The 12,500-nt window shown below is 40.8% G+C and overlaps 1 protein-coding gene across 10 annotated transcripts in view; it reads right to left on the bottom strand.

The window, feature by feature from the left end:
* The window catches only part of LOC119581023 (probable serine/threonine-protein kinase DDB_G0267686), a 46,626-nt gene extending 41,667 nt beyond the window's left edge, over positions 1–4,959 (bottom strand). Inside the window, exon 1 of one of the 10 annotated variants that reach the window (XR_005229423.1) lies at positions 4,857–4,931. The gene's annotated coding sequence lies outside the window, so the exon portion shown is untranslated. Of the gene's footprint in view, positions 1–3,395; positions 3,663–4,049; positions 4,820–4,856 lie in introns of those variants that run through there. The other 9 variants (XR_005229427.1, XR_005229420.1, XR_005229428.1 and 6 more) reach the window with 9 other exon arrangements.
* Between the last annotated feature and the right edge of the window lie 7,541 nt (positions 4,960–12,500).

Genomic DNA, 12,500 nt, shown 5'->3' with positions numbered 1-12,500 from the left:
GGAACGCCACTTTTCGAATAGCGGTTGGTCTGGTTCAGCGAAAATAAGATTAACAAAAATTGAGTTTACAATTTGCGTAATGTCGCATTTTGATATTTACAGTGAAAATGCTATTAAAATACAGTCTAACATTCCGAAAAATCAAGCAATATCGCACTTTAGCCTCTAACAAGCATTTGACTGCCTTAGTATCTTTATCGTTTCGTATCTATAAAGTAAGCATAGAATTTCCATGTCATTCAAAATAAACAAACTTCTTGAACTCTATGAAAACTATAAAGAAAAATCAACTTTTTTTCACGGGTCAAAACAAAATTCATCGAAATAGTTTAGTAAATTATATGAAATCAAATCTAAATAAGGAGAAATTCAATTTAGTAGTAGTAGTAGTAATAGTAATAATATAATAGGAGAGGCAGTGATAATAATAGTAACAGTTGTTATCGTAATGTTAATCAAATGCGTATACTTGTCTTTGCCATATACTGAACCTTTTATGAATATGTAAACGAACAATTTATTAACTGTATTAAAGTGTCATTCACAATATTTTGGGACTAAAAGCTCTTTATTTTATGAATGGACCACGGGTTGAGGTTCACTAGCGCAACCTTGACCTACTAAATTTAAATGTGAAAATCAATGTTACATTAAAAAAAAAATAAATATGATGATAATGATTATGTAAACTATCATTACTGCAATTGCTTGCCGATAATGCTAGTAACTATTGTATTCATTATTATCTTCTGGGTTATAATTACTGCCGGTGGTGATATTTCATCAAAAATAATGCAAGGCAATACTATTGTTAATAACAGTAACAGTAAACGTAATAACAAATATAAAATCAATACAGTATTACCAACAATAATCATAAGACTAGTGATAACAATAAAATAACGTAAAAAATCAAAGCACAATTCACACGATAAGGAATGTCAAATTAAATAAGCTTCAATTTACAACAATAATTGATCTATCAATATTAAGGTTCATGGTGACAGGAAAGAGAGAGAGAAAAAAAACATTACACACAAATTATGAATCTAACGAAGTTTAAATGAGGTCCGCAATTAAAAACACGAAAAATACATGCAAAAATAATTACAATTAATTACAAGACCAACTCTCTTTAACATTCTTATCGTGGAATCATTAAAATACACTAATGTAATACTGTAGCAGCAAGACATGGTTAACTTACACTAGCAGAGAAAAATAGAATTAACCATGATCAAAAATGCAAATAAAGGCGACAGAAGAAAGATCACTAACAATAAAGACAAAAAACATATATATCCAACGACCATAACAAATAATAATCATGCATAATTTTTTTCCCACGTGGTATAATACTATCCTTTTAAGTGTCGCACTGTAACCTGGAGCATCTACAGACGAATATGGGATGACCCTAACACTTCCTAAATTCTACTAATGTGTTTAAAGTCGTTCTAACGCCCTCCAACTGCCGGGGAAACAGTAGTGGCCTACATTCGCTTGCACCCAAACAATGTTAATATTGTTGACTGATAGATCCACGTGGATGCAGGGGAGGGTCCTCTTTATTTTTCCATTATTGTTTTCGTCCTTTCGCTCTCCCTCTCTCTCTCTTTGTCTGCCTTTGTTTCTGATTCTGTTTCTGTGTAGCTGTCTCTGTCTTTTTTCTCTCTCTCTATCTCTCTCGCTTCTCACTTTCTCTTACCCCTCCTCTCTCTCTCTCAATTCTCTCATTCCCTCACTCTCTCTCTCATTCCCTCACTCTCTCTCTCTCTCTCTCCCATTCAGTTCATCAATATATAGTAATAGTGTTAGCAATATAGAGTAATAGTATTGGCTTTTGCATAAATATGTATGTGTGTGCATGTGTGTGTACGTTCAGTAATAGCTGCACATCCTTTAAATGCAGAGCGTATACGATAGCTTTAAACATAAATTGCCAACTATCAAATAAATCTGACTAGCATTTAACCTCGCCCATCAGAAACTGCTTTAAAGCCGAAAAACACAGGAGGATAAAAATTCATATACCATCACATGCAATACCTAACCTTTCTAGTATTGTTGTAACTACTCGCTGTATCCGATTACAGTGAACGGTAATGGATATAAACTCGTACAGAATCAAATATCAGTGATTCGATGTCATCACAAAAAAAGAAAGAAAAAAAAAACATATGCATATATTACATAAAAACTGGAGGACACTTCTTAAAAAAAGTAAAAAATACACATACAAAAAACGCGCTATCATATTATGTGAGCGCGCCATATCAATTTGTCATAATGTACCTCTATTTTTCAACCGTACTCAGACGATATACGTGATATCCATACGTACATTATGGTAAACAGATATGCTACACTCCCTTTACTGGAAGAAACAAGCAAGGCAGACCTTTCTCACGCTGTTATTTCGGCGTGATCCATGCGTCTACATATATAGTTCACAATATAATTAATTTCCTCTCCTTGTTCTTGACGCTTGTGATAGTCAACTATTCGAGTTATACTACTTACACCAAAATACAAAATACATACCTGAAAAAGTTGTGCGAAAGGAAGGGGGAAGGGAGAAAGGTTTTAAATTAATACATCGTGTATGTGTGTCAGTGGTTTGATTACGTTATGTAGCAGCATTACCAAGTGACAAAGGTAGCCGGGCCCAAAGGAACCTTGATGTGACGATACTTTTCGCGCTGTTCCCTCCCCTCTAAAGCCTACATCACCACCTCGGAGCTGCCATTAAACTTTACACGTCTAGGAAAACTTCGAGTTCATGTTACCTATCGGTGACGTCACGCGACATTCCTGACAATTTTATCTGTTCTACACAACAATTTCCTCCTGACGAGCACTGGCCGGGGCGTCCCGACGGCCTTCCTTCACTAACAACTTCGCCACAGTGTTACTCGACCCACCGACATGAACAGTTTCTGAGGAACCGACATCGTATATCTCACAAGAACGACAAAGAACTTTCAGGGCTGTATACTGTACGTGATCACAGCTCTCAACGACCTTGCGTAAAAGTCTCAGCTATGTAGCGCTAAGATCACGTGGCTCACTGAAGGCTACCGAAGTAAAACACAGTGTGGCTGCCGATGAAATGTCGCAGCACAGACTTAGAGTCGGTCAGCGGTCAGGCATTATATGATGCACGCCATTGATTTCCGGTAAGTTGACACTCGTCCATAAGCGCTTGTGGTCATAGATTAAACACTGGTGTTGCGGTCGCACGAGAAATATAGCATCGTTGTGGTTAAGTCCAAACTACCTGTTTTCGTCAAGGTGAATTAACTCTGTAGAATTAATCATGACTGCAATTTCCCTCCCATACAAGCCTCCCCATAAACACTGCTCAAGGACTGATGACACACGCTTCTTTTTACCGTGACAGGAGGAGACGTGGGCACAGTCGCTCGGTCCTTGTGCGCCTCTACTGCCGAAGGAACAGCTGAAGGCCTGGCGGGAGTGCGGTTATGACGGAGACACTGAGAGCCCCGCGACGGCGTCCATGCGTGGAGTGGAAGTGGAGTCGGGAGGACAGCATGCGAGGCACCAGGGACAACAACACGCTTGTCCAGACACCATACGAGTGCACGCCGGAAACGGTGCGGGGGTGGTGGGTGGGTGGGCGGTCGTGTGGGGGGAGATGTGAGAGTGGGGGGAGGAGGGGGTCAAGACGTGATCCCTCTAACCCCCCCATTAGCCACCACCATCACCCTGCTCCTGCCACCTTTCCCCCCTCTTCCCTCCCCCCTCTCTACACGGCATTCTCCCCCACCCCCTTGGACTCCATCACCCCCTCCTCTTCCTCCTCCTCCTCCTCCACCTCCTACAGCCCTTTGTCCCTCGGCCTCCCCGCCCCCTCCCCCCCTCTTCGCCTTACCGCATCCCCTTCCTCTAACCCCGATGGTCACTGTCACTGTCCAAGCGTAGCAGCCGCTCACCTCATCTCGTACGTAATCAATACCACTGACACTACACCCTATTTATCACACACATTTACCCAACGCTCACTGCTAACGGAGAATCACACTTACAAGATCCGTAAGTCAGCACAACAACACCACCCCGACGCAACCACCGCCACGCCAAGCTTGTGTCCTGTGGGGCCTACGCGGTGTGCAATGGTGGCGGGCAAAGCTGCGACTGCTGATGATGATGGTGGTTGTGGTGGTGGTGAAGGCAGGCAGCAGCCGGGCGGTCTAAGCCGGGGGAGAGGGCCGCTCCCGCCGCCTCTGCCTGCCTGCCACCCGACCAGTATTATCCGCAATCGTGGAAATGTTTCCTCGAATTGGTTCGTGATTTGTACTTTACTCTGTTTGCCTTTCTAGACCTACTTTCCGCCTCTGCCAGTGAGACTCTTCGAGATATATGCTAATAAGCACCCAGACATGCCAGTAATGAGTACCTCAATACCTCCTAATCATTAAGGCCATCAATCATCACGCGACCATAAATCAATTACAATTCTAAAATCCAAACGAAAACGCGTAAAATTCTCGCGCGCGCGGCCCGGTCACATGGCGGGGGAGGGGGAAGAGGAGGAGGAGGGGGAGTAGGAGGAGGAGGAGGAGGAGGCGGGGGGGTAAGGACTCAAGCTTTGAAAAGAGTGAAGCTGGGGCTGGCTGGGCTGGCTGGCTCGCTGGCTTGCGTCCCTCCCCACGTCCTACTTCAATCACACCAAACAAATACTGCTACAATCACCCAGCAAGGCGGACCGAGAGGCTGGGTCCGCGCGCGTCACCTTCGTTTCTATTATTGATATTCTTACACTTACGACTAAAGACACACGTATGCAGAGTACACACAGTAATAGCCAGTACAGTAAAGTCTCATATACTTACAGTTAAAACACTCGTAATTGCACAAAGATCACTAAAATAGACCACTTTCCACGAGTGATAAAATCTGTGCGTCCCCTGTCAATTCACAAAGAGCAAGTTCGATCGTCAGTTATTTAGTGCGCGGGCGGGAGGGAGGCGGTCGCTGGTTGGTTCTCACGGGCCAGGCCACGCCCACGCAACCCCGCGCCAGATACGACTGTGGGAGGAAGACCCGCCCCTCCCTCCTCCCTCCTCCTCCTCCTACCCTCCCACCCCCTCTCTCCTCTCTTACGACCACGATATTTTTACGTCCTTTAATTACTCTATGAGTTCTTTGGATACGCTTTCAGACTCTAACTATGCTTCTGGGTTTGAGAAAAGGGGAGAGGGGCTCGATTTGGAATTAGACGAAGAAAAACTGAAAATCATCCTACTCAAAAAGAGTGGCCGCGAGGAGGAGGGGATTTATTTGTCACATGGCCTATGCTAGCTGCGGTATCCTTCCGAGACGCGGCCTCTCTCTCTTGTAGCAACGGTCATAGGACAGCGGTTACCAAGACGGGCAAGCAATGAAATTCAAGGGAGCGTGGAGGTACCGCGTGGTCACAAGGCAAGACCAGGAAAGTAGCTTGGGTTACACGGCCAGACCATGTGTCCCAACTTCCCTCTACTGCACATGTGGGCGTCCCTCTTACCATCATCAACGCCAGCATACAGAGCGCAGCGCCAGCTACCTACACCGTCAGCAATTTTCTCTTTCACCCTGCTGTGCCCCCCTACACGGGAAACTCCAAAAAAATCCCGTTACACTCTGAGGCATTATTATTCTTTGTCGGGCTTGGCTCGGGCTACGATATTTGGCGCGCCCGGACACTCAGATGGAGGGGATCTATGGCAATTGATTTCTTCTTCTTTATTCGCCGTGCTTCACAGCATCATCTGGAATAAATGTTAAAATTCGCGGGGAGTTTATGGTGGAAGTCGTGTCTAAGCTCTTTGGGCGACGCGAGACAGTCTGGCTCTGTCTCGCTCACAGAGATTAATCAGAATTTATCTGTCCCAAATTCCTTACATGGCCCGTGATTCCCGAAAACTGTACAGTCCGCTCATCACTGACAAAGCTTGCGTTAATACTAGTCTTACCGTGACATGCCCAGGATCAGCTTTGCATGTTACCCAGAAATGTAGATTCGTTATGAGCACGCGACGCCATGGCCTCACCGAGCTGGAAAATGAGAATCAGCAAAGCTACAAGTATAACATTCACCTGTATAAGCTAGTGGTTCCTGGAACTAATTAGTATTGATGCAAAGATTACCCAACCTAGAACCTGAGTGCGTCGAGATGTCAAGGCCCGGACCACACACACACGCAAGCTGCTTCACTGCCTCACAGGTCACATCGCCAAGCCGACAATTTTCCCCGAAACACAGCCGCGCCACTTGAACAAAAAGGAACGGCTGAAAGAAGGAAGGAAAGGAAAAAAAAGTGCGTGGTGGTGTCGCGTGTCAGGGTGCCGTGGACGTGCAAGATGGCGGCACTCTGAACTACAAGTCTCTCCGGGCGACAGAGGAAGTTTGGAAGGGGAAGGGGAGTCACATCACGTAATTATTGTGATGACATACTAGTCAGTCCAGCGTTTTGCCGCGTGGTGGTGGGGCAGAAATGATTGTTCGAGAATTTTATCAAGGTCTGACGCCTTTATTCCTCTCTGCTGGTCCAAGTCGGGTCTTCATCAGTACCTTACACATGAGTTGATGTTATGTAAGACGACAGTTCTTTCGGTTTTCCTCTTTCGAGCAGACACATCCATCCTCCCAGCATGCGGCTTCGAATACGAGTTTCAGCCGAGCATAATGACCCTCAGCCTTCCCCTCCCCCTTCCCCCCTACTCTACCCCGTCTGATACACCCAAAATGAGGCGTACTAGACACTTACTTCCGGGAGAATTGACATGATTAAATGCTATTAAGGATAGAGATAAAAAAGGACGATTATGTTGGTAACGAGCGGTCATGTTGATTACTTATAATCCCCCATCAGCGGCTAGTCCCCCCCCTTTCCTCCCTTCGCGCCCTCACCTCGTAGGTTAGGAGCTCTCGTATGTTGCCTAACCTCATAACAGTCCTTCACGTTTCCAGGCTTCTCTCTCATAACATGATAAAGCTTTTAGATTGATGGAGCTTCCTGATTGGCATGCCTTAGCCTTATTGTTTTGATTGAAACCTGTAGTATTACAAAAAAAGGATTATGCCTCCGGCTTTACCAGTTTGTCTTATCACGAAATAGCATTTGTTTAATGTCCATTATCATATCTTATCGAAATTTTCCACTCATGTTCTATCAAATATAAATGCGAATTTTGTATGAAACGGAGGCGCCCTTTTACATCACTTATATAGAACAATATCCTTTAAGAGGAGCGCATTAATTGAAACTCCATATAGGTTAGACAAAGTCCTTGCTCGAACACAACGTATTTGTATAATATATAACTGTAAATGTAGTTTGGTCCACCGCAGTTACGCTGAGGATGGCATTTTCTGTCATATAATTTTATAGACTCACGGTGTACATTAGTAATATCGCGAAGTGCATTCCCTACATACTTTTGAAAATGTAATTACGTATTTTTCATGTCATTTCACAAACTTACATGACAACCAAAGGTTTTTCTTCTGAATGACAATGAGATATGGCAAGATTATACTCTATAATGTAGTTTGTTACTCACTAACATAGTTACAGAGACCCTTATTTACTTTTATAGACCCCCATATAACGCTTAGAAGTTTCATGTAACCATACAACCTTGTAGAGTAATGTACAGTAGACGCCCATGCGGTCAGACATATCTCCTTTACGGTAATAGATTGATGAATAGATTTACAACGGCAAAAGACCAATTCCTATACACAAGCTAAACAAGCAAACCAAATAAAAAAGAACAACAAACGATCAAATAAAACAATTCATCAAAGAGCGAAATTCGGATCCGTTTTCGTGACGAGAAGCCTACAGTTCCTCTCCTTCGCTCTTCCTGTTCGGCTTTACGATTCCCGGCAAGCACTAACAAGTATATTTGCATTGGAAGTGTTCAGACATCGTCATTTATTACCTCTTCATCGCTGTTTTGTCATAGCTTCACGCGTGTCGACACCACTTCGCAGCCATGCTTGCACAAAATCACTGTAACAAAGAAGTTATATTATCCAGTCTCCCTCCCGGCGCACACGGGAGCTCGTAAACATATATGTTAAGCAGTTATTTCACGGCTGATCAAGTAACTTCAGCCGGTACTTTTCTCGCGTTAGTATTATCGGCGCTCATGCTGTAAGGACGAAAATACCCACGGAGGAAGTGATGTTAAGCATTATGCTGTAATAAAGTGAGGTGCTTCTATATTATTCTTCCCTCCGATGTGCTTTAGCAAACCGCAGCGATAATAATCCTGGCATGGCTTCATTGAGACTCGGTGCATATAAGCTTTCAGTTAACTACGTTGGTCAGTGATATATTAGTGCGTGGAGATTATAGCATGAGCTGGATATTCCCTGTAATCATGCAAACTTCAAATGATATTGTGAACTTTTATGAACTCGCTGATAGAAGCATTGGTATGTCTTATGGAGGTCTTCATTAACTTAAATATGGGCTTTCCTCTTAATGCCATTCGCATAAACTTTCAAACTAGTGATAAAAGTCGCATTGCAGTGATACATAATCTATTTTTTGTGGTGTGTAACCCAAGCTTGTCGACCCTAATTTCAGTTTTAGTTGTATGTAAACCTATCCACGTGATTTAACCTTACGCATTACAGCACGCATTCCAACCCGCAGTTTGGTTCAACCTGGATTCATTTTCTCGGTCCTTGAGATACTGTTACAGTTCTGTCTCAGCCTTTGTCGCTCCCCCTTGGTTCTTTCTTGACGGCAATTGTTGGACAGAGGACGGGTCAGACCGCCACAGCCTGCCCACGGTCTAACATACATCACTTTCAGTCCGCCTAGACTTGACACAGGACCCCTCCCTCCGACCTGTCCCATGCCCCCCCTCCTCTTCTTACGGCCCTTTGCACCCTCCATACTGTTTCATAGTCCCTCTGGCTATCTATTGTGAACGCAAAAAATGCTTAGATGAGTCTTTATTTGCATCATTAGTCGAGCCTTTGATGTTCAAAGCAGCCTTTATTTTCCACTGAAAGTAGCTATACTTTCGATATAATGACATTTTATTTTGTGAAACCTTTAGTAATATTTCGAATCCTACCTACACCGTTCAGGCGTGTCCTCTGCGTTATCGTAGTTAGACACACACAGCCACGCCAACTTTACAACTTCCCGTCTTATCCACAACATCCTGACCTGTTCAGAATTATCCCATCTTGTCTCCAACTTTCTGCTCGGCCCACAACGCCACGGTTTGTTCTGCAATGAACGCCCTCTCTCTCTCTTTCTCTCTCCCTTTCCCTCAGCACCATCCCTTGCCCTTTCCCCGCTCGCCGTCCTATCCATCGTCTTGTGCCCTGTCTACTACACCCTAATCTAATCCCTAGCTTTCGTTACGGCGGAATTATCATTTATGAAAGAGTCAAATCAAATGATCGGAAATGTGACAGAAATCGTAGCATATTCTAAAGACTGTTTATTGACTATCCTACGACAAAACCTGCGGCGTCATCTATATCCTGGCTTCTAAAATACCCCGGTTTACAGTTTAATCACCAGCTCAGTCTATGGCAGGACCGCCAGCCTAATCTGCTACCTCGGTACCAGCATGGCCTACGAGATAGCCACCGGCCTCGCCTAACATGCTAGCGTCCTTTGGTAACCATAGTGATGTAACCTATACTTATACGGCTGGACCTGAGACAAGATCAGCGTTATTTAGTACTTCCTTCTGTTGATAGTTGACCAATAAGCTGACATTCCTTTCCGCTGGCGGCATTTCCCTGCCTCTTATCACCAGGTGACTAACCGTCCCGTCACCAAGCTGGCGTGGTGGCTCTGTGACCAGTTACCAGATCGGTGTGGTGACCATATACCCAGTCACCATCATATTGTGACTGTATTTTGATCAGTCAGTAGGTCGATGTTGATCACAAAAGTCACCAAGGGAATGGAAGCGAAATAACTAATCATTAAAGACAGTCACTTAAGCTAGCATGTTGACCGCGTGTCCACTCATCACGGGGCTGTAGTGACCATGCGTCTATTCACCAAGAGAGGTTTTGACCAAAGAACCACATACCAGAACGATATCTAGGTCAAGTGACATCTTACCAGTCGAATTCAGTGAACACGTCGCCGCTTACCAGCATATCGACTGAGCCCATCATTAACGTTCGTGAACACACTTCTACAGTCTTAAAGAGAACAGGACTGCTTTCATCATAGCTCACAGAAACTGCTAGTTCTTTATACCAGAGCTACGATGGCGTGCTTTATAGATGTGTCTTCATTAGCATAATAAAAGGAATGGTTACAACGTCAAAAAAGTTACAGAAGTTATCACATGTTATCACCACAGGAGGGGTGACAATGTTGATCGTATTACGAATAATGATAACAAATATTGGAACGCTGTTATTATCACATTATTGTGATAACAACGCTAATGACATGAGCGGAAACACGAATTACGATGCAAAGGAAGGGATTTTACTCTTTCATAAACTGCCACAGAGTAAATAAACCAACCATAGTGTAAATAAAGACCAGAATGATATTCATTATTATAAACAAATATCTGTAATAATTGTTTAAAACAATGATAATAAACAATAATAAAAACATTAAATCTAAAGATAGATTATGGAATTTGAATTTATTATATAAACAACATTCATATTAATAATGTGAATAAAAACGAAAACAGTATATAATGCCATCGTTGAGAGTAAACATAATGCTATTGATGATAAAAGCAACAATGATAGAAACGATAAATGGTGAAAACAGTGATGATTGACAATAAAAGTGATAACAATGCTAATTAATCACATTGATAATAAAAAATAATGGTGATAGTAATACTAGCAATACCTGTAACAATAACATAATTAGTAATAACAGTACTGATAATAATAGTGACGGAAATTATGACACTGACGCTAATAATGATGATGGTAGTGGGGAGGAGGAGGAAGGTGATGATGATGATGATGATGGTGACGGTGAGGAGGAGGAGGAGGGGGAGGAGGATGGTGATAGTGATGACCAAGATAAAGATGAAGAGATGAAGCTAAGGGTATGATGAAAATGGCGATTATGATAATAATAATGATGATAATGACGATGATGTTGGTGATGATGATGGTGGTGGTGGTGGTGATGGTGATGGTGATGGTTATGGTGATGATGACAATAATAATAATAAAAAGGATAATAATAAGGATAACAATACTACTAATATTAATACTACTACTAATAATAATAATCATAGTGATAATGATAAAATTAATAACGCTAATAATAATGACTAATAATGATAACATCATTATTGATATCATTATCATTATTGGCATCGTCATTATTATTATTATTATTATTATTATTATTATTATTATTATTATCATTATTATTATTATTATCATTATTATTATTATTATTATTATTATTATTATTATTATTATTATTATTATTATTATTATTATCATTACAATGGAATATTGATAATGATAATATTAATGATTATAATGATGATGATGATGATGATGATGATAGTACTACTACTACTACTACTACTAGCAATAATAATAATTATTATTATAGTAATAATGATAATAATAATAATAATTATAATAATAATGATAATAATAATGATAATAATGATAATAATAATAACAACAAAACAACAAAGCAACAACAACAACAACAACAACAACAACAACAATAATAATAATAATAAATTGATGATAATAATAATGATAAAAATAATAGTAAAACAACAACAACAACAACAACAATAATAATACTACTACTAATAATAATGATGATAATGATAATAGAAAAAGTAATAACAATGATAAGGATAAGGATACTTCTACTACTACTACTACTAGTAATAATAATAATAACGATAATAATGATGATGATAATAATGAAAAAGATAATGGTAATACTAACAATAATGACAATGATAATTGTAATAACAACAACAACAATAATGAAAATAATAATGATAATGATAGTAATAATGACAATAAAAATTGATAGTGATAGCAATAACATAATATTGCTTATATTATTACTATTATTATTATAGCTATTAATAATAAATGATGGTGATAGTGGTGAATGATAATAGTATGCATGATAAAGATAACATAGATGATGAATATAGAAGTAAAAATAAAAATGGCGAATATGAAATATTGCTTATGATAATCATAGCAGTAATCAAAATGATACCATATTATAGTCAGAGAAAATTATAGCTAAAATGATTATAAATATAATGACTGTCAGAGTATTACTAAGATTGATACTTTTTGTTATCTTTCACGATGATAACCATCTTTCTGGCTTATCTTTCATACAGATTAGTCTTGTGCATCGAAGTGTTTCCAAAATAATGCATAATACTTCACTCTGAACTGATCCAAGGCCAGCGCAGAGGACGGTGTAACTGGTTAGAATTGAACGCAGGGGTCGAGACAAAAG

Source organism: Penaeus monodon, chromosome 14 (genome assembly GCF_015228065.2).
Source record: "Penaeus monodon isolate SGIC_2016 chromosome 14, NSTDA_Pmon_1, whole genome shotgun sequence".
Classification (NCBI taxonomy): Eukaryota; Metazoa; Arthropoda; class Malacostraca; order Decapoda; family Penaeidae; genus Penaeus; species Penaeus monodon.
This window is presented reverse-complemented; position numbering and strand designations above follow the sequence as displayed.